The sequence below is a fragment of the Schistocerca nitens genome, chromosome 2 (genome assembly GCF_023898315.1).
Source record: "Schistocerca nitens isolate TAMUIC-IGC-003100 chromosome 2, iqSchNite1.1, whole genome shotgun sequence".
In the NCBI taxonomy this organism is placed as follows: domain Eukaryota; kingdom Metazoa; phylum Arthropoda; class Insecta; order Orthoptera; family Acrididae; genus Schistocerca; species Schistocerca nitens.
Window position 1 is genome coordinate 1142947181 of NC_064615.1, and position 24450 is coordinate 1142971630.

Sequence of the window (24450 nt, forward strand, 5' to 3'; positions counted from 1 at the left end):
GTGTGTTAATTCGTCAATGTGAGGGAGCGAGGGATGCAGTAAAGGAGGAATAATGCATCGGAAAAGAGATACTCGGAACCCCAAAGAAAATCCTCTCGTTTCCGTAGAAACGTATCTCGATTTAGAAGGACAATGCTGGGAATCCAGAGTATTTCATATGGACGCAAATTGTGTCTTAATTTGTCAATGTGAGGGAGCGAGGTATGCAGTAAAGGAGGAATAATGCATCAGAACAGAGATACTCGGAACCCCAAAGAAAATCCTATCGTTTCCGTAGAAACAGATCTTGATTTAGAAGGACAATGCAGGGAATCCAGAGTATTTCATATGGACGCAAATTGTGTGTTAATTGGTCAATGTGAGGGAGCGAGGGACGCAGTAAAGGAGGAATAATGTATCGGAAAAGAGATACTTGGAACCCCAAAGAAAATCATATCGTTCCGTAGAAACGTATCTCGATTTAGAAGGACAATGCAGGGAATCCAGAGTACTTCATATGGACGCAAATTGTGTGTTAATTCGTCAATGTGAGGGAGCGAGGGATGCAGTAAAGGAGGAATAATGCATCGGAAAAGAGATACTCGGAACCCCAAAGAAAATCATATCGTTTCCGTAGAAACGTGTCTCGGTTTAGAAGGACAATGCAGGGAATCCGGAGTATTTCATATGGACGAAAATTGTGTGTTAATTCGTCAATGTGAGGGAGCGAGGGATGCAGTAAAGGAGGAATAATGCATCGGAAAAGAGATACTCGGAACCCCAAAGAAAATCCTATCGTTTCCGTAGAAACGAATCCCGATTTAGCAGGACAATCCAGGGAACCCAGAGTATATCATATGGACGCAATTTGTGTGTTAATTCGTCAATGTGAGGGAGCGAGGGATGCAGTAAAGGAGGAATACTGCATCGGAAAAGAGATACTCGGAACCACAAAGAAAATCCTATCGTTTCCATGGAAACGTATCTCGATGTAGACGGACAATGCAGGGAATCCAGAGTATATCATATGGACGCAAATTGTGTGTTAATTCGTCAATGTGAGGGAGCGAGGGATGCAGTAAAGGAGGAATAATGCATCGGAAAAGAGATACTCGGAACCCCAAAGAAAATCCTATCGTTTCCGTAGAAACGTATCTCGATTTAGAAGGACAATTCAGGGAATCCAGAGTATTTCATATGGACGCAAATTGTTTGTTAATTCGTCAATGTGAGGGAGCGAGGGATGCAGTAAAGGAGGAATAATGCATCGGAAAAGAGATACTCGAAACCCCAAAGAAAATCCTCTCGTTTCCGTAGAAACGTATCTCGATTTAGAAGGACAATGCAGGGAATCCAGAGTATTTCATATGGACGCAAATTGTGTGTTAATTCGTCAATGTGAGGGAGCGAGGGATGCAGTGAAGGAGGAATAATGCTTCGGAAAAAAGATACTCGGAACCCCAAAGAAAATCCTCTCGTTTCCGTAGAAACGTATCTCGATTTAGAAGGACAATGGAGGAATCCAGAGTATTTCATATGGACGCAAATTGTGTGTTAATTCGTCAATGTGAGGGAGCGAGGGATGCAGTAAAGGAGGAATAATGCATCGGAAAAGAGATACTCGGAACCCCAAAGAAAATCCTATCGTTTCCGTAGAAACGTATCTCGATTTAGAAGGACAATGCAGGGAATCCAGAGTATTTCATATGGACGAAAATTGTGTGTTAATTCGTCAATGTGAGGGAGCGAGGGATGCAGTAAAGGATGAATAATGCATCGGAAAAGAGATACTCGACTCCCAAAAGAAAATCCTGTCGTTTCCGTAGAAACGTATCTCGTTTTAGAAAGATAATGCAGGGAACCCAGAGTATTTTATATGGACGCAAATTGTGTGTTAATTCGGCAATGTGAGGGAGCGAGGGATGCAGTAAAGGAGGAATAATGCATCGGAAAAGAGATACTCGGAACCCAAAAGAAAATCCTATCGTTTCCGTAGAAACGTATCTCGATTTAGAAGTACAATGCAGGGAATCCTTAGTATTTCATATGGACGCAAATTGTGTGTTAATTCGTCAATGTGAGGGAGCGAGGGATGCAGTAAAGGAGGAATAATGCATCGGAAAAGAGATACTCGACTCCCAAAAGAAAATCCTATCGTTTCCGTAGAAACGTATCTCGATTTAGAAAGATAATGAAGGGAACCCAGATTATTTCATATGGACGCAATTTGTGTGTTAATTCTTCAATGTGAGGGAGCGAGGGATGCAGTAAAGGAGGAATAATGCATCGGAAAAGAGATACTCTTAACGCCAAAGAAAATCCTAATTTATCCATAGAAACGTACCTCGATTTAGAAGGACAATGCAAGGAATCCAGAGTATTTCATATGGGCGCAAATTGTGTGTTAATTCGTCAATGTGATTGAGCGAGGGATGCAGTAAAGGAGGAATAACGCATCGGAAAAGAGATACTCGGAACCCCAAAGAAAATCCTATCGTTCCGTAGAAACATATCTCGATTTAGAAGGACAATGCAGGGAATCCAGAGTATTTCATATGGACGCAAATTGTGTGTTAATTGGTCAATGTGAGGGAGCGAGGGATGCAGTAAAGGAGGAATAATGTATCAGAAAAGAGATACTTGGAACCCCAAAGAAAATCATATCGTTTCCGTAGAAACGTATCTCGATTTAGAAGGACAATGCAGGGAATCCAGAGTACTTCATATGGACGCAAATTGTCTGTTAATTCGTCAATGTGAGGGAGCGAGGGATGCAGTAAAGGAGGAATAATGCATCGGAAAAGAGATACTCGGAACCCCAAAGAAAATCCTATCGTTTCCGTAGAAACGTATCTCGATTTAGAAGGAAAATGCAGGGAATCCAGAGTATTTCATATGGACGAAAATTGTGTGTTAATTCGTCAATGTGAGGGAGCGAGGGATGCAGTAAAGGAGGAATAATGCATCGGAAAAGAGATACTCGGAACCCCAAAGAAAATCCTATCGTTTCCGTAGAAACGAATCCCGATTTAGAAGGACAATGCAGGGAATCCAGAGAATTTCATATGGACGCAAATTGTGTGTTAATTCGTCAATGTGAGGGAGCGAGGGATGCAGTAAAGGAGGAATAATGCATCGGAAAAGAGATACTCGGAACCCCAAAGAAAATCCTCTCGTTTCCGTAGAAACGTATGTCGATTTAGAAGGACAATGCAGGGAATCCAGAGTATTTCATATGGACGCAAATTGTGTGTTAATTCGTCAATGTGAGGGAGCGAGGGATGCAGTGAAGGAGGAATAATGCATCGGAAAAGAGATACTCGACTCCCAAAAGAAAATCCTATCGTTTCCGTAGAAACGTATCTCGTTTTAGAAAGATAATGCAGGGAACCCAGAGTATTTTATATGGACGCAAATTGTGTGTTAATTCGGCAATGTGAGGGAGCGAGGGATGCAGTAAAGGAGGAATAATGCATCGGAAAAGAGATACTCGGAACCCCAAAGAAAATCCTATCGTTCCGTAGAAACATATCTCGATTTAGAAGGACAATGCAGGGAATCCAGAGTATTTCATATGGACGCAAATTGTGTTAATTGGTCAATGTGAGGGAGCGAGGGATGCAGTAAAGGAGGAATAATGTATCAGAAAAGAGATACTTGGAACCCCAAAGAAAATCATAACGTTTCCGTAGAAACGTATCTCGATTTAGAAGGACAATGCAGGGAATCCAGAGTACTTCATATGGACGCAAATTGTCTGTTAATTCGTCAATGTGAGGGAGCGAGGGATGCAGTAAAGGAGGAATAATGCATCGGAAAAGAGATACTCGGAACCCCAAAGAAAATCCTATCGTTTCCGTAGAAACGTATCTCGATTTAGAAGGAAAATGCAGGGAATCCAGAGTATTTCATATGGACGAAAATTGTGTGTTAATTCGTCAATGTGAGGGAGCGAGGGATGCAGTAAAGGAGGAATAATGCATCGGAAAAGAGATACTCGGAACCCCAATGAAAATCCTATCGCTTCCGTAGAAACGAATCCCGATTTAGAAGGACAATGCAGGGAATCCAGAGTACTTCATATGGACGCAAATTGTCTGTTAATTCGTCAATGTGAGGGAGCGAGGGATGCAGTAAAGGAGGAATAATGCATCGGAAAAGAGATACTCGGAACCCCAAAGAAAATCCTATCGTTTCCGTTGAAACGTATCTCGATTTAGAAGAAAAATGCAGGGAATCCAGAGTATTTCATATGGACGCAAATTGTGTGTTAATTCGTCAATGTGAGGGAGCGAGGGATGCAGTAAAGGAGGAATAATGCATCGGAAAAGAGATACTCGACTCCCAAAAGAAAATCCTATCGTTTCCGTAGAAACGTATCTCGATTTAGAAAGATAATGAAGGGAACCCAGATTATTTCATATGGACGCAAATTGTGTGTTAATTCTTCAATGTGAGGGAGCGAGGGATGCACTAAAGGAGGAATAATGCATCGGAAAAGAGATACTCTTAACCCCAATGAAAATCCTAATTTATCCATAGAAACGTACCTCGATTTAGAAGGACAATGCAAGGAATCCAGAGTATTTCATATGGGCGCAAATTGTGTGTTAATTCGTCAATGTGATTGAGCGAGGGATGCAGTAAAGGAGGAATAACGCATCGGAAAAGAGATACTCGGAACCCCAAAGAAAATCCTATCGTTCCGTAGAAACATATCTCGATTTAGAAGGACAATGCAGGGTATCCAGAGTATTTCATATGGACGCAAATTGTGTGTTAATTGGTCAATGTGAGGGAGCGAGGGATGCAGTAAAGGAGGAATAATGTATCAGAAAAGAGATACTTGGAACCCCAAAGAAAATCATATCGTTTCCGTAGAAACGTATCTCGATTTAGAAGGACAATGCAGGGAATCCAGAGTACTTCATATGGACGCAAATTGTCTGTTAATTCGTCAATGTGAGGGAGCGAGGGATGCAGTAAAGGAGGAATAATGCATCGGAAAAGAGATACTCGGAACCCCAAAGAAAATCCTATCGTTTCCGTAGAAACGTATCTCGATTTAGAAGGAAAATGCAGGGAATCCATAGTATTTCATATGGACGAAAATTGTGTGTTAATTCGTCAATGTGAGGGAGCGAGGGATGCAGTAAAGGAGGAATAATGCATCGGAAAAGAGATACTCGGAACCCCAAAGAAAATCCTATCGTTTCCGTAGAAACGAATCCCGATTTAGAAGGACAATGCAGGGAATCCAGAGAATTTCATATGGACGCAAATTGTGTGTTAATTCGTCAATGTGAGGGAGCGAGGGATGCAGTAAAGGAGGAATAATGCATCGGAAAAGAGATACTCGGAACCCCAACGAAAATCCTCTCGTTTCCGTAGAAACGTATGTCGATTTAGAAGGACAATGCAGGGAATCCAGAGTATTTCATATGGACGCAAATTGTGTGTTAATTCGTCAATGTGAGGGAGCGAGGGATGCAGTGAAGGAGGAATAATGCATCGGAAAAGAGATACTCGACTCCCAAAAGAAAATCCTATCGTTTCCGTAGAAACGTATCTCGTTTTAGAAAGATAATGCAGGGAACCCAGAGTATTTTATATGGACGCAAATTGTGTGTTAATTCGGCAATGTGAGGGAGCGAGGGATGCAGTAAAGGAGGAATAATGCATCGGAAAAGAGATACTCGGAACCCCAAAGAAAATCCTATCGTTCCGTAGAAACATATCTCGATTTAGAAGGACAATGCAGGGAATCCAGAGTATTTCATATGGACGCAAATTGTGTGTTAATTGGTCAATGTGAGGGAGCGAGGGATGCAGTAAAGGAGGAATAATGTATCAGAAAAGAGATACTTGGAACCCCAAAGAAAATCATATCGTTTCCGTAGAAACGTATCTCGATTTAGAAGGACAATGCAGGGAATCCAGAGTACTTCATATGGACGCAAATTGTCTGTTAATTCGTCAATGTGAGGGAGCGAGGGATGCAGTAAAGGAGGAATAATGCATCGGAAAAGAGATACTCGGAACCCCAAAGAAAATCCTATCGTTTCCGTAGAAACGTATCTCGATTTAGAAGAAAAATGCAGGGAATCCAGAGTATTTCATATGGACGAAAATTGTGTGTTAATTCGTCAATGTGAGGGAGCGAGGGATGCAGTAAAGGAGGAATAATGCATCGGAAAAGAGATACTCGGAACCCCAAAGAAAATCCTATCGTTTCCGTAGAAACGAATCCCGATTTAGAAGGACAATGCAGGGAATCCAGAGAATTTCATATGGACGCAAATTGTGTGTTAATTTGTCAATGTGAGGGAGCGAGGTATGCAGTAAAGGAGGAATAATGCATCGGAACAGAAATACTCGGAACCCCAAAGAAAATCCTATCGTTTCCGTAGAAACATATCTCGATTTAGAAGGACAATGCAGGGAATCCAGAGTACTTCATATGGACGCAAATTGTCTGTTAATTCGTCAATGTGAGGGAGCGAGGGATGCAGTAAAGGAGGAATAATGCATCGGAAAAGAGATACTCGGAACCCCAAAGAAAATCCTATCGTTTCCGTAGAAACGTATCTCGATTTAGAAGTACAATGCAGGGAATCCAGAGTATTTCATATGGACGAAAATTGTGTGTTAATTCGTCAATGTGAGGAAGCGAGGGATGCAGTAAAGGAGGAATAATGCATCGGAAAAGAGATGCTCGGAACCCCAAAGAAAATCCTATCGTTTCCGTAGAAACGAATCCCGATTTAGCAGGACAATGCAGGGAACCCAGAGTATTTCATATGGACGCAATTTGTGTGTTAATTCGTCAATGTGAGGGAGCGAGGGATGCAGTAAAGGAGGAATAATGCATCGGAAAAGAGATACTCGGAACCCCAAAGAAAATCCTCTCGTTCCCGTAGAAACGTATCTCGATTTAGAAGGACAATGCTGGGAATCCAGAGTATTTCATATGGACGCAAATTGTGTGTTAATTTGTCAATGTGAGGGAGCGAGGTATGCAGTAAAGGAGGAATAATGCATCGGAAAAGAGATACTCGACTCCCAAAAGAAAATCCTATCGTTTCCGTAGAAACGTATCTCGATGTAGAAAGATAATGAAGGGAACCCAGATTATTTCATATGGACGCAATTTGTGTGTTAATTCTTCAATGTGAGGGAGCGAGGGATGCAGTAAAGGAGGAATAATGCATCGGAAAAGAGATACTCTTAACCCCAAAGAAAATCCTAATTTATCCATAGAAACGTACCTCGATTTAGAAGGACAATGCAAGGAATCCAGAGTATTTCATATGGGCGCAAATTGTGTGTTAATTCGTCAATGTGATTGAGCGAGGGATGCAGTAAAGGAGGAATAACGCATCGGAAAAGAGATACTCGGAACCCCAAAGAAAATCCTATCGTTCCGTAGAAACATATCTCGATTTAGAAGGACAATGCAGGGAATCCAGAGTATTTCATATGGACGCAAATTGTGTGTTAATTGGTCAATGTGAGGGAGCGAGGGATGCAGTAAAGGAGGAATAATGTATCAGAAAAGAGATACTTGGAACCCCAAAGAAAATCATATCGTTTCCGTAGAAACGTATCTCGATTTAGAAGGACAATGCAGGGAATCCAGAGTACTTCATATGGACGCAAATTGTCTGTTAATTCGTCAATGTGAGGGAGCGAGGGATGCAGTAAAGGAGGAATAATGCATCGGAAAAGAGATACTCGGAACCCCAAAGAAAATCCTATCGTTTCCGTAGAAACGTATCTCGATTTAGAAGGAAAATGCAGGGAATCCAGAGTATTTCATATGGACGAAAATTGTGTGTTAATTCGTCAATGTGAGGGAGCGAGGGATGCAGTAAAGGAGGAATAATGCATCGGAAAAGAGATACTCGGAACCCCAAAGAAAATCCTATCGTTTCCGTAGAAACGAATCCCGATTTAGAAGGACAATGCAGGGAATCCAGAGAATTTCATATGGACGCAAATTGTGTGTTAATTCGTCAATGTGAGGGAGCGAGGGATGCAGTAAAGGAGGAATAATGCATCGGAAAAGAGATACTCGGAACCCCAAAGAAAATCCTCTCGTTTCCGTAGAAACGTATGTCGATTTAGAAGGACAATGCAGGGAATCCAGAGTATTTCATATGGACGCAAATTGTGTGTTAATTCGTCAATGTGAGGGAGCGAGGGATGCAGTGAAGGAGGAATAATGCATCGGAAAAGAGATACTCGACTCCCAAAAGAAAATCCTATCGTTTCCGTAGAAACGTATCTCGTTTTAGAAAGATAATGCAGGGAACCCAGAGTATTTTATATGGACGCAAATTGTGTGTTAATTCGGCAATGTGAGGGAGCGAGGGATGCAGTAAAGGAGGAATAATGCATCGGAAAAGAGATACTCGGAACCCCAAAGAAAATCCTATCGTTCCGTAGAAACATATCTCGATTTAGAAGGACAATGCAGGGAATCCAGAGTATTTCATATGGACGCAAATTGTGTGTTAATTGGTCAATGTGAGGGAGCGAGGGATGCAGTAAAGGAGGAATAATGTATCAGAAAAGAGATACTTGGAACCCCAAAGAAAATCATATCGTTTCCGTAGAAACGTATCTCGATTTAGAAGGACAATGCAGGGAATCCAGAGTACTTCATATGGACGCAAATTGTCTGTTAATTCGTCAATGTGAGGGAGCGAGGGATGCAGTAAAGGAGGAATAATGCATCGGAAAAGAGATACTCGGAACCCCAAAGAAAATCCTATCGTTTCCGTAGAAACGTATCTCGATTTAGAAGAAAAATGCAGGGAATCCAGAGTATTTCATATGGACGAAAATTGTGTGTTAATTCGTCAATGTGAGGGAGCGAGGGATGCAGTAAAGGAGGAATAATGCATCGGAAAAGAGATACTCGGAACCCCAAAGAAAATCCTATCATTTCCGTAGAAACGAATCCCGATTTAGAAGGACAATGCAGGGAATCCAGAGAATTTCATATGGACGCAAATTGTGTGTTAATTTGTCAATGTGAGGGAGCGAGGTATGCAGTAAAGGAGGAATAATGCATCGGAACAGAAATACTCGGAACCCCAAAGAAAATCCTATCGTTTCCGTAGAAACATATCTCGATTTAGGACAATGCAGGGAATCCAGAGTACTTCATATGGACGCAAATTGTCTGTTAATTCGTCAATGTGAGGGAGCGAGGGATGCAGTAAAGGAGGAATAATGCATCGGAAAAGAGATACTCGGAACCCCAAAGAAAATCCTATCGTTTCCGTAGAAACGTATCTCGATTTAGAAGTACAATGCAGGGAATCCAGAGTATTTCATATGGACGAAAATTGTGTGTTAATTCGTCAATGTGAGGAAGCGAGGGATGCAGTAAAGGAGGAATAATGCATCGGAAAAGAGATGCTCGGAACCCCAAAGAAAATCCTATCGTTTCCGTAGAAACGAATCCCGATTTAGCAGGACAATGCAGGGAACCCAGAGTATTTCATATGGACGCAATTTGTGTGTTAATTCGTCAATGTGAGGGAGCGAGGGATGCAGTAAAGGAGGAATAATGCATCGGAAAAGAGATACTCGGAACCCCAAAGAAAATCCTCTCGTTTCCGTAGAAACGTATCTCGATTTAGAAGGACAATGCTGGGAATCCAGAGTATTTCATATGGACGCAAATTGTGTGTTAATTTGTCAATGTGAGGGAGCGAGGTATGCAGTAAAGGAGGAATAATGCATCAGAACAGAGATACTCGGAACCCCAAAGAAAATCCTATCGTTTCCGTAGAAACAGATCTTGATTTAGAAGGACAATGCAGGGAATCCAGAGTATTTCATATGGACGCAAATTGTGTGTTAATTGGTCAATGTGAGGGAGCGAGGGACGCAGTAAAGGAGGAATAATGTATCGGAAAAGAGATACTTGGAACCCCAAAGAAAATCATATCGTTCCGTAGAAACGTATCTCGATTTAGAAGGACAATGCAGGGAATCCAGAGTACTTCATATGGACGCAAATTGTGTGTTAATTCGTCAATGTGAGGGAGCGAGGGATGCAGTAAAGGAGGAATAATGCATCGGAAAAGAGATACTCGGAACCCCAAAGAAAATCCTATCGTTTCCGTAGAAACGTATCTCGATTTAGAAGGACAATGCAGGGAATCCGGAGTATTTCATATGGACGAAAATTGTGTGTTAATTCGTCAATGTGAGGGAGCGAGGGATGCAGTAAAGGAGGAATAATGCATCGGAAAAGAGATACTCGGAACCCCAAAGAAAATCCTATCGTTTCCGTAGAAACGAATCCCGATTTAGCAGGACAATCCAGGGAACCCAGAGTATATCATATGGACGCAATTTGTGTGTTAATTCGTCAATGTGAGGGAGCGAGGGATGCAGTAAAGGAGGAATACTGCATCGGAAAAGAGATACTCGGAACCACAAAGAAAATCCTATCGTTTCCATGGAAACGTATCTCGATGTAGATGGACAATGCAGGGAATCCAGAGTATATCATATGGACGCAAATTGTGTGTTAATTCGTCAATGTGAGGGAGCGAGGGATGCAGTAAAGGAGGAATAATGCATCGGAAAAGAGATACTCGGAACCCCAAAGAAAATCCTATCGTTTCCGTAGAAACGTATCTCGATTTAGAAGGACAATGCAGGGAATCCAGAGTATTTCATATGGACGCAAATTGTTTGTTAATTCGTCAATGTGAGGGAGCGAGGGATGCAGTAAAGGAGGAATAATGCATCGGAAAAGAGATACTCGAAACCCCAAAGAAAATCCTCTCGTTTCCGTAGAAACGTATCTCGATTTAGAAGGACAATGCAGGGAATCCAGAGTATTTCATATGGACGCAAATTGTGTGTTAATGCGTCAATGTGAGGGAGCGAGGGATGCAGTGAAGGAGGAATAATGCTTCGGAAAAAAGATACTCGGAACCCCAAAGAAAATCCTCTCGTTTCCGTAGAAACGTATCTCGATTTAGAAGGACAATGGAGGAATCCAGAGTATTTCATATGGACGCAAATTGTGTGTTAATTCGTCAATGTGAGGGAGCGAGGGACGCAGTAAAGGAGGAATAATGTATCGGAAAAGAGATACTTGGAACCCCAAAGAAAATCATATCGTTCCGTAGAAACGTATCTCGATTTAGAAGGACAATGCAGGGAATCCAGAGTACTTCATATGGACGCAAATTGTGTGTTAATTCGTCAATGTGAGGGAGCGAGGGATGCAGTAAAGGAGGAATAATGCATCGGAAAAGAGATACTCGGAACCCCAAAGAAAATCCTCTCGTTTCCGTAGAAACGTATGTCGATTTAGAAGGACAATGCAGGGAATCCAGAGTATTTCATATGGACGCAAATTGTGTGTTAATTCGTCAATGTGAGGGAGCGAGGGATGCAGTGAAGGAGGAATAATGCATCGGAAAAGAGATACTCGACTCCCAAAAGAAAATCCTATCGTTTCCGTAGAAACGTATCTCGTTTTAGAAAGATAATGCAGGGAACCCAGAGTATTTTATATGGACGCAAATTGTGTGTTAATTCGGCAATGTGAGGGAGCGAGGGATGCAGTAAAGGAGGAATAATGCATCGGAAAAGAGATACTCGGAACCCCAAAGAAAATCCTATCGTTCCGTAGAAACGTATCTCGATTTAGAAGGACAATGCAGGGAATCCAGAGTACTTCATATGGACGCAAATTGTCTGTTAATCCGTCAATGTGAGGGAGCGAGGGATGCAGTAAAGGAGGAATAATGCATCGGAAAAGAGATACTCGGAACCCCAAAGAAAATCCTATCGTTTCCGTAGAAACGTATCTCGATTTAGAAGAAAAATGCAGGGAATCCAGAGTATTTCATATGGACGAAAATTGTGTGTTAATTCGTCAATGTGAGGGAGCGAGGGATGCAGTAAAGGAGGAATAATGCATCGGAAAAGAGATACTCGGAACCCCAAAGAAAATCCTATCGTTTCCGTAGAAACGAATCCCGATTTAGAAGGACAATGCAGGGAATCCAGAGAATTTCATATGGACGCAAATTGTGTGTTAATTTGTCAATGTGAGGGAGCGAGGTATGCAGTAAAGGAGGAATAATGCATCGGAACAGAAATACTCGGAACCCCAAAGAAAATCCTATCGTTTCCGTAGAAACATATCTCGATTTAGAAGGACAATGCAGGGAATCCAGAGTACTTCATATGGACGCAAATTGTCTGTTAATTCGTCAATGTGAGGGAGCGAGGGATGCAGTAAAGGAGGAATAATGCATCGGAAAAGAGATACTCGGAACCCCAAAGAAAATCCTATCGTTTCCGTAGAAACGTATCTCGATTTAGAAGTACAATGCAGGGAATCCAGAGTATTTCATATGGACGAAAATTGTGTGTTAATTCGTCAATGTGAGGAAGCGAGGGATGCAGTAAAGGAGGAATAATGCATCGGAAAAGAGATGCTCGGAACCCCAAAGAAAATCCTATCGTTTCCGTAGAAACGAATCCCGATTTAGCAGGACAATGCAGGGAACCCAGAGTATTTCATATGGACGCAATTTGTGTGTTAATTCGTCAATGTGAGGGAGCGAGGGATGCAGTAAAGGAGGAATAATGCATCGGAAAAGAGATACTCGGAACCCCAAAGAAAATCCTCTCGTTTCCGTAGAAACGTAACTCGATTTAGAAGGACAATGCTGGGAATCCAGAGTATTTCATATGGACGCAAATTGTGTGTTAATTTGTCAATGTGAGGGAGCGAGGTATGCAGTAAAGGAGGAATAATGCATCAGAACAGAGATACTCGGAACCCCAAAGAAAATCCTATCGTTTCCGTAGAAACAGATCTTGATTTAGAAGGACAATGCAGGGAATCCAGAGTATTTCATATGGACGCAAATTGTGTGTTAATTGGTCAATGTGAGGGAGCGAGGGACGCAGTAAAGGAGGAATAATGTATCGGAAAAGAGATACTTGGAACCCCAAAGAAAATCATATCGTTCCGTAGAAACGTATCTCGATTTAGAAGGACAATGCAGGGAATCCAGAGTACTTCATATGGACGCAAATTGTGTGTTAATTCGTCAATGTGAGGGAGCGAGGGATGCAGTAAAGGAGGAATAATGCATCGGAAAAGAGATACTCGGAACCCCAAAGAAAATCCTATCGTTTCCGTAGAAACGTATCTCGATTTAGAAGGACAATGCAGGGAATCCGGAGTATTTCATATGGACGAAAATTGTGTGTTAATTCGTCAATGTGAGGGAGCGAGGGATGCAGTAAAGGAGGAATAATGCATCGGAAAAGAGATACTCGGAACCCCAAAGAAAATCCTATCGTTTCCGTAGAAACGAATCCCGATTTAGCAGGACAATCCAGGGAACCCAGAGTATATCATATGGACGCAATTTGTGTGTTAATTCGTCAATGTGAGGGAGCGAGGGATGCAGTAAAGGAGGAATACTGCATCGGAAAAGAGATACTCGGAACCACAAAGAAAATCCTATCGTTTCCATGGAAACGTATCTCGATGTAGATGGACAATGCAGGGAATCCAGAGTATATCATATGGACGCAAATTGTGTGTTAATTCGTCAATGTGAGGGAGCGAGGGATGCAGTAAAGGAGGAATAATGCATCGGAAAAGAGATACTCGGAACCCCAAAGAAAATCCTATCGTTTCTGTAGAAACGTATCTCGATTTAGAAGGACAATGCAGGGAATCCAGAGTATTTCATATGGACGCAAATTGTTTGTTAATTCGTCAATGTGAGGGAGCGAGGGATGCAGTAAAGGAGGAATAATGCATCGGAAAAGAGATACTCGAAACCCCAAAGAAAATCCTCTCGTTTCCGTAGAAACGTATCTCGATTTAGAAGGACAATGCAGGGAATCCAGAGTATTTCATATGGACGCAAATTGTGTGTTAATGCGTCAATGTGAGGGAGCGAGGGATGCAGTGAAGGAGGAATAATGCTTCGGAAAAAAGATACTCGGAACCCCAAAGAAAATCATCTCGTTTCCGTAGAAACGTATCTCGATTTAGAAGGACAATGGAGGAATCCAGAGTATTTCATATGGACGCAAATTGTCTGTTAATTCGTCAATGTGAGGGAGCGAGGGACGCAGTAAAGGAGGAATAATGTATCGGAAAAGAGATACTTGGAACCCCAAAGAAAATCATATCGTTCCGTAGAAACGTATCTCGATTTAGAAGGACAATGCAGGGAATCCAGAGTACTTCATATGGACGCAAATTGTGTGTTAATTCGTCAATGTGAGGGAGCGAGGGATGCAGTAAAGGAGGAATAATGCATCGGAAAAGAGATACTCGGAACCCCAAAGAAAATCCTATCGTTTCCGTAGAAACGTATCTCGATTTAGAAGGACAATGCAGGGAATCCGGAGTATTTCATATGGACGAAAATTGTGTGTTAATTCGTCAATGTGAGGGAGCGAGGGATGCAGTAAAGGAGGAATAATGCATCGGAAAAGAGATACTCGGAACCCCAAAGAAAATCCTATCGTTTCCGTAGAAACGAATCCCGATTTAGCAGGACAATCCAGGGAACCCAGAGTATATCATATGGACGCAATTTGTGTGTTAATTCGTCAATGTGAGGGAGCGAGGGATGCAGTAAAGGAGGAATACTGCATCGGAAAAGAGATACTCGGAACCACAAAGAAAATCCTATCGTTTCCATGGAAACGTATCTCGATGTAGATGGACAATGCAGGGAATCCAGAGTATATCATATGGACGCAAATTGTGTGTTAATTCGTCAATGTGAGGGAGCGAGGGATGCAGTAAAGGAGGAATAATGCATCGGAAAAGAGATACTCGGAACCCCAAAGAAAATCCTATCGTTTCCGTAGAAACGTATCTCGATTTAGAAGGACAATGCAGGGAATCCAGAGTATTTCATATGGACGCATATTGTTTGTTAATTCGTCAATGTGAGGGAGCGAGGGATGCAGTAAAGGAGGAATAATGCATCGGAAAAGAGATACTCGAAACCCCAAAGAAAATCCTCTCGTTTCCGTAGAAACGTATCTCGAATTAGAAGGACAATGCAGGGAATCCAGAGTATTTCATATGGACGCAAATTGTGTGTTAATGCGTCAATGTGAGGGAGCGAGGGATGCAGTGAAGGAGGAATAATGCTTCGGAAAAAAGATACTCGGAACCCCAAAGAAAATCCTCTCGTTTCTGTAGAAACGTATCTCGATTTAGAAGGACTATGGAGGAATCCAGAGTATTTCATATGGACGCAAATTGTGTGTTAATTCGTCAATGTGAGGGAGCGAGGGATGCAGTAAAGGAGGAATAATGCATCGGAAAAGAGATACTCGGAACCCCAAAGAAAATCCTATCGTTTCCGTAGAAACGTATCTCGATTTAGAAGGAGAATGCAGGGAATCCAGAGTATTTCATATGGACGAAAATTGTGTGTTAATTCGTCAATGTGAGGGAGCGAGGGATGCAGTAAAGGAGGAATAATGCATCGGAAAAGAGATACTCGACTCCCAAAAGAAAATCCTGTCGTTTCCGTAGAGACGTATCTCGTTTTAGAAAGATAATGCAGGGAACCCAGAGTATTTCATATGGACGCAAATTGTGTGTTAATTCGGCAATGTGAGGGAGCGAGGGATGCAGTAAAGGAGGAATAATGCATCGGAAAAGAGATACTCGGAACCCCAAAGAAAATCCTATCGTTTCCGTAGAAACGTATCTCGATTTAGAAGGACAATGCAGGGAATCCAGAGTATTTCATATGGACGCAAATTGTGTGTTAATTCGTCAATGTGAGAGTGCGAGGGATGCAGTAAAGGAGGAATAATGCATCGGAAAAGGGATACTCGACTCCCAAAAGAAAATCCTATCGTTTCCGTAGAAACGTATCTCGATTTAGAAAGATAATGAAGGGAACCCAGATTATTTCATATGGACGCAATTTGTGTGTTAATTCGGCAATGTGAGGGAGCGAGGGATGCAGTAAAGGAGGAATAATGCATCGGAAAAGAGATACTCGGAACCCCAAAGAAAATCCTGTCGTTTCCGTAGAAACGTATCTCGATTTAGAAGGACAATGCAGGGAATCCAGAGTATTTCATATGGACGCAAATTGTGTGTTAATTCGTCAATGTGAGTTAGCGAGGGATGCAGTAAAGGAGGAATAATGCATCGGAAGAGAGATACTAGAAACCCCAAAGAAAATCCTATCGTTTCCGTAGAAACGTATCTCGATTTAGAAGGACAATGCAGGGAATCCTGAGTATTTCATATGGACGCAAATTGTGTGTTAATTCGTCAATGTGAGGGAGCGAGGGATGCAGTAAAGGAGGAATAATGCATCGGAAAAGAGATACTCGGAACCCCAAAGAAAATCCTATCGTTTCCGTAGAAACGTATCTCGATTTAGGAGGACACTGCAGGGGATCCAGAGTATTTCATATGGACGAAAATTGTGTGTTAATTCATCAATGTGAGGGAGCGAGATATGCAGTAAAGGAGGAATAATGCATCGGAAAAAAGATACTCGGAACCCCAAGGAAAATCCTACCGTTTCCGTAGAAACGTATCTCGATTTAGAGGACAATTCAGGGAATCCAGAGTATTTCATATAGACGCAAATTGTGTGTTAATTCTTCAATGTGAGGGAGCGAGGGATGCAGTAAAGGAGGAATAATGCATCGGAAAAGAGATACTCGTAACCCCAAAGTAAATCCTATCGTTTCCGTAGAAACGTATCTCGATTTAGAAAGACAATGCAGGGAATCCAGAGTATTTCATATGGACACAAATTGTGTGTCAATCCGTCAATGTGAGGGAGCGAGGAATGCAGTAAAGGAGGAATAATGCATCGGAAAAGAGATACTCTTAACCCCAAAGAAAATCCTATCTTATCCGTAGAAACGTATCTCGATTTAGAAGGACAATGCAGGGAATCCAGAGTATTTCATATGGACGCAAATTGTGTGTTAATTCGTCAATGTGAGGGAGCGAGGGATGCAGTAAAGGAGGAATAATGCATCGGAAAAGAGATACTCGGAATCCCAAAGAAAATCCTATCGTTTCCGTAGAAACGAATCCCGATTTAGAAGGACAATGCAGGGAATCCAGAGAATTTCATATGGACGCAAATTGTGTGTTAATTTGTCAATGTGAGGGAGCGAGGTATGCAGTAAAGGAGGAATAATGCATCAGAACAGAGATACTCGGAACCCCAAAGAAAATCATATCGTTTCCGTAGAAACATATCTCGATTTAGAAGGACAATGCAGGGATTCCAGAGTATTTCATATGGACGCTAATTGTGTGTTAATTGGTCAATGTGAGGGAGCGAGGGATGCAGTAAAGGAGGAATAATGTATCGGAAAAGAGATACTTGGAACCCCAAAGAAAATCGTATCGTTTCCGTAGAAACGTATCTCGATTTAGAAGGACAATGCAGGGAATCCAGAGTACTTCATATGGACGCAAATTGTGTGTTAATTCGTCAATGTGAGGGAGCGAGGGATGCAGTAAAGGAGGAATAATGCATCGGAAAAGAGATACTCGGAACCCCAAAGAAAATCCTATCCTTTCCGTAGAAATGTATCTCGATTTAGAAGGACAATGCAGGGAATCCAGAGTATTTCATATAGACGAAAATTGTGTGTTAATTCGTCAATGTGAGGGAGCGAGGGATGCAGTAAAGGAGGAATAATGCATCGGAAAAGAGATACTCGGAACCCCAAAGAAAATCCTATCGTTTCCGTAGAAACGAATCCCGATTTAGCAGGACAATGCAGGGAACCCAGAGTATTTCATATGGACGCAATTTGTGTGTCAATTCGTCAATGTGAGGGAGCGAGGGATGCAGTAAAGGAGGAATACTGCATCGGAAAAGAGATACTTGGAACCCCAAAGAAAATCCTATCGTTTCCATAGAAACGTATATCGATTTAGACGGACAATGCAGGGAATCCAGAGTATTTCATATGGACGCAAATTTTGTGTTAATTCGTCAATGTGAGGGAGCGAGGGATGCAGTAAAGGAGGAATAATGCATCGGAAAAGAGATACTCGGAACCCCAAAGAAAATCCTATCGTTTCCGTAGAAACGTATCTCGATTTAGAAGGACAATGCAGGGAATCCAGAGTATTTCATATGGACGCAAATTGTGTGTTAATTCGTCAATGTGAGGGAGCGAGGGATGCAGTAAAGGAGGAATAATGCATCGGAAAAGAGATACTCGGAACCCCAAAGAAAATCCTCGCGTTTCCGTAGAAACGTATCTCGATTTAGAAGGACAATGCAGGGAATCCAGAGTATTTCATATGGACGCAAATTGTGTGTTAATTCGTCAATGTGAGGGAGCGAGGGATGCAGTGAAGGAGGAATAATGCATCGGAAGAGAGATACTCGACTCCCAAAAGAAAATCCTATCGTTTCCGTAGAAACGTATCTCGTTTTAGAAAGATAATGCAGGGAACCCAGAGAATTTCATATGGACGCAAATTGTGTGTTAATTCGGCAATGTGAGGGAGCGAGGGATGCAGTAAAGGAGGAATAATGCATCGGAAAAGAGATACTCGGAACCCCAAAGGAAATCCTATCGTTTCCATAGAAACGTATCTCGATTTAGAAGGACAATGCAGGGAATCCAGAGTATTTCATATGGACGCAAATTGTGTGTTAATTCGTCAATGTGAGGGAGCGAGGGATGCAGTAAAGGAGGAATAATGCATCGGAAAAGAGATACTCGGAACCCCAAAGAAAATCCTATCGTTTCCCTAGAAACGAATCCCGATTTAGAAATACAATGCAGGGAATCCAGAGAATTTCATATGGACGCTAATTGTGTGTTAATTCGTCAATGTGATTGAGCGAGGGATGCAGTAAAGGAGGAATAATGCATCGGAAAAGAGATACTCGAAACCCCAAAGAAAATCCTATCGTTTCCATAGAAACGTATCTCGATTTAGAAGGACAATGCAGGGAATCCAGAGAATTTCATATGGGCGCAAATTGTGTGTTAATTCGTCAATGTGATTGAGCGAGGGATGCAGTAAAGGAGGAATAATGCATCGGAAAAGAGATACTCGGAACCCCAAAGAAAATCCTATCGTTTCCATAGAAACGTATCTCGATTTAGAAGGACAATGCAGGGAATCCAGAGAATTTCATATGGACGCAAATTGTGTGTTAATTTGTCAATGTGAGGGAGCGAGGTATGCAGTAAAGGAGGAATATTGCATCAGAACAGAGATACTCGGAACCCCAAAGAAAATCCTATCGTTTCCGTACAAACATATCTCGATTTAGAAGGACAATGCAGGGAACCCGGTGTATTTCATATGGACGCAAATTGTGTGTTAATTGGTCAATGTGAGGGAGCGAGGGATGCAGTAAAGGAGGAATAATGCATCGGAAAAGAGATACCCGGAACCCCAAAGAAAATCCTATCGTTTCCATATAAACGTATCTCGATTTAGAAGGACAATGCAGGGAATCCAGAGTATTTCATATGGACGCAAATTGTGTGTTAATTCGGCAATGTGAGGGAGCGAGGGATGCAGTAAAGGAGGAGTAATGCATCGGAAAAGAGATACTCGGAACCCCAAAGAAAATCCTATCGTTTCCATAGAAACGTATCTCGATTTAGAAGGACAATGCAGGGAATCCAGAGTATTTCATATGGACACAAATTGTGTGTTAATTCGTCAATGTGAGGGAGCGAGGGATGCAGTAAAGGAGGAATAATGCATCGGAAAAGAGATACTCGGAACCCCAAAGAAAATCCTATCGTTTCCGTAGAAACGAATCCCGATTTAGCAGGACAATGCAGGGAACCCAGAGTATTTCATATGGACGCAATTTGTGTGTTAATTCGTCAATGTGAGGGAGCGAGGGATGCAGTAAAGGAGGAATACTGCATCGGAAAAGAGATACTCGGAACCCCAAAGAAAATCCTATCGTTTCCATAGAAACGTACCTCGATTTAGACGGACAATGCAGGGAATCCAGAGTATTTCATATGGACGCAAATTGTGTGTTAATTCGTCAATGTGAGGGAGCGGGGGATGCAGTAAAGGAGGAATAATGCCTCGGAAAAGAGATACTCGGAACCACAAAGAAAATCCTATCGTTTCCGTAGAAACGTACCTCGATTTAGAATGACAATGCAGGGAATCCAGAGTATTTCATATGGACGCAAATTGTGTGTTAATTCGTCAATGTGAGGGAGCGAGGGAAGCAGTAAAGGAGGAATAATGCATCGGAAAAGAGATACTCGGAACCCCAATGAAAATCCTCTCGTTTCCGTAGAAACGTATCTCGATTTAGAAGGACAATGCAGGTAATCCATAGTATTTCATATGGACGCAAATTGTGTGTTAATTCGTCAATGTGAGGGAGCGAGGAATTCAGTAAAGGAGGAATAATGCATCGGAAAAGAGATACTCGGAACCCCAAATAAAATCCTATCGTTTCCGTAGAAACGTACTCGATATAGAAGGTCAATGCAGGGAATCCAGAGTATTTCATATGGACGCAAATTGTGTGTTAATTCGTCAATGTGAGGGAGCGAGGGATGCAGTAAAGGAGGAATAATGCATCGGAAAAGAGATACTCGACTCCCAAATGAAAATCCTATCGTTTCTGTAGAAACGTATCTCGTTTTAGAAAGATAATGCAGGGAACCCAGAGTATTTCATATGGACGCAAATTGTGTGTTAATTCGGCAAAGTGAGGGAGCGAGGGATGCAGTAAAGGAGGAATAATGCATCGGAAAAAAGATACTCGGAACCCAAAAGAAAATCCTATTGTTTCCGTAGAAACGAATCCCGATTTAGAAGGACAATGCAGGGAATCCAGAGTATTTCATATGGACGCAAATTGTGTGTTAATTCGTCAATGTGAGGGAACGAGGAATGAAGTAAAGGAGGAATAATGCATCGGAAAAGAGATACTCGGAACCCCAAAGAAAATCCTTTCGTTTCCGTAGAAACGTATCTCGATTTAGAAGGACAATGCAGGGAATCCAGAGTATTTCATATGGACGCAAATTGTGTGTTAATTCGTCAATGTGAGGGAGCGAGGGATGAAGTAAACGAGGAATAATGCATCGGAAAAGAGATACTCGGAACCCCAAAGAAAATCCTATCGTTTCCGTAGAAACGTATCTCGATTTAGAAGGACAATGCAGGGAATCCAGAGTATTCCATATGGACGCAAATTGTGTGTTAATTCGTCAATGTGAGGGAGCGAGGGATGCAGTAAAGGAGGAATTGATGCAGTAAAGGAGGAATAATGCATCGGAAAAGAGATACTCGACTCCCAAAAGAAAATCGTATCGTTTCCGTAGAAACGTATCTCGTTTTAGAAAGATAATGCAGGGAACCCAGAGTATTTCATATGGACGCAAATTGTGTGTTAATTCGGCAATGTGAGGGAGCGAGGGATGCAGTAAAGGAGGAATGATGCATCGGAAAGAGATACTCGGAACCCCAACGAAAATCCTATTGTTTCCGTAGAAACGTATCTCGATTTAGAAGGACAATGCAAGGAATCCTGAGTATTTCATATGGACGCAAATTGTGTGTTAATTCGTGAATGTGAGGGAGCGAGGGATGGAGTAAAGGAGGAATAATGCATCGGAAAAGAGATACTCGGAACCCCAAAGAAAATCCTATCGTTTCCGTAGAAACGTATCTCGATTTAGAAGGACAATGCAGGGAATCCAGAGTATTTCATATGGACGCAAATTGTGTGTTAATTCGTCAATGTGAGGGAGCGAGGAATGCAGTAAAGGGGGAATAATGCATCGGAAAAGAGATACTCGGAACCCCAAAGAAAATCCTATCGTTTCCGTAGAAACGTATCTCGATTTAGAAGGACAATGCAGGGAATCCAAGGTATTCCATATGGACGCAAATTGTGTGTTAATTCGTCAATGTGAGGGAGCGAGGGATGCAGTGAAGGAGGAATAATGCATCGGAAAAGAGATACTCGGAACCCCAAAGAAAATCCTATCGTTTCCGTAGAAACGTATCTCGATTTAGAAGGACCATGCAGGGAATCCAGAGTATTTCACGTGGACGCAAATTGTGTGTTAATTCGTCTTTCTTAGGGAGCGAGGGATGCAGTAAAGGAGGAATAATGTATCGGAAAAGAAATACTCGGAACCCCAAAGAAAATCCTATCGTTTCCGTAGAATCGTATCTCGATTTGGAAAGACAATGCAGGGAATCCAGAGTATTTCATATGGACGCAAATTGTGTGTTAATTCGTCAATGTGAGAGAGCGAGGGATGCAGTAAAGGGGGAATAATGCATCGGAAAAGAGATACTCGGAACCCCGAAGAAAATCCTATCGTTTCCGTAGAAACGTATCTCGATTTAGAAGGACAATGCAGGGAATCCAGAGTATTTCATATGGACGCAAATTGTGTGTTAATTCGTCAATGTGAGGGAGCGAGGGATGCAGTAAAGGGGGAATAATGCATCGGAAAAGAGATACTCGGAACCCCAAAGAAAATCCTATCGTTTCCGTAGAAACGTATCTCGATTTAGAAGGACAATGCAGGGAATCCAGAGTATTTCATATGGACGCAAATTGTGTGTTAATTCGTCAATGTGAGGGAGCGAGGGATGCAGTAAAGGAGGAATAATGCATCGGATAAGCGATACACGGAACCCCAAAGAAAATCCTATCGTTTCCGTAGAAACGTATCTCGATGTAGAAGGACAATGCAGGGAATCCAGAGTATTCATATGGACGCAAATTGTGTGTCAATTCGTCAATGTGAGGGAGCGAGAAATGCAGTAAAGGAGGAATAATGCATTGGAAAAGAGATACTCGGAACCCCAAAGAAAATCCCATCGTTTCTGTAGAAACATATCTCGATTTAGAAGGACAATGCAGGGAATCCAGAGTATATCATATGGACTCAAATTGTGTGTTAATTCGTCAATGTGAGGGAGCGAGGGATGCAGTAAAGGAGGAATAATGCATCGGAAAAGAGATACTCGACTCCCAAAAGAAAATCCTATCGTTTCCATAGAAACGTATCTCGTTTTAGAAAGATAATGCAGCTAACCGAGAGTATTTCATATGGACGCAAATTGTGTGTTAATTCGGCAATGTGAGGGAGCGAGGGATGCAGTAAAGGAGGAATAATGCATCGGAAAAGAGATACTCGGAACCCCAAAGAAAATCCTATCGTTTCCGTAGAAACGTATCTCGATTTCGAAGGACAATGCAAGGAATCCAGAGCATTTCATATGGACGCAAATTGTGTGTTAATTCGTCAATGTGAGGGGCAAGGGATGCAGTAAAGGAGGAATAATGCATCGGAAAAGAGATACTCGGAACCCCAAAGAAAATCCTATCGTTTCCGTAGAAACGTATCTCGATTTAGAAGGACAATGCAGGGAATCCAGAGTATTTCATATGGACGCAAATTGTGTGGTAATTCGTCAATGTGAGGGAGCGAGGGATGCAGTAAAGGAGGAATAATGCATCGGAAAAGAGATACTCGGAACCTCAAAGAAAATCCAATCGTTTCCGTAGAAACGTATCTCGATTTAGAAGGACAATGCAGGGAATCCAGAGTATTTCATATGGACGCAAATTGTGTGTTAATTCGTCAATGTGAGAGAGCGAGGGATGCAGTAAAGGAGGAATAATGCATCGGAAAAGAGATACTTTGAACCCCAAAGAAAATCCTATCGTTTCCGTAGAAACGTATCTCGATTTAGAAGGACAATGCAGGGAATCCAGAGTATTTCATATGGACGCAAATTGTGTGTTAATTCGTCAATGTAAGGGAGCGAGGGATGCAGTAAAGGGGGAATAATGCATCGGAAAAGAGAAACTCGGAACCCCAAAGAAAATCCTATCGTTTCCGTAGAAACGTATCTCGATTTAGAAGGACAATGCAGGGAATCCAGAGTATTCCATATGGACGCAAATTGTGTGTTAATTCGTCAATGTGAGGGAGCGAGGTATGCAGTAAAGGAGGAATAATGCATCGGATAAGCGATACACGGAACCCCAAAGAAAATCCTATCGTTTCCGTAGAAACGTATCTCGATTTAGAAGGACAATGCAGGGAATCCAGAGTATTTCATATGGACGCAAATTGTGTGTTAATTCGTCAATGTGAGGGAGCGAGAAATGCAGTAAAGGAGGAATAATGCATTGGAAAAGAGATACTCGGAACCCCAAAGAAAATCCTATCGTTTCTGTAGAAACGTATCTCGATTTAGAAGGACAATGCAGGGAATCCAGAGTATATCATATGGACGCAAATTGTGTGTTAATTCGTCAATGTGAGGGAGCGAGGGATGCAGTAAAGGAGGAATAATGCATCGGAAAAGAGATACTCGACTCCCAAAAGAAAATCCTATCGTTTCCATAGAAACGTATCTCGTTTTAGAAAGATAATGCAGGGAACCCA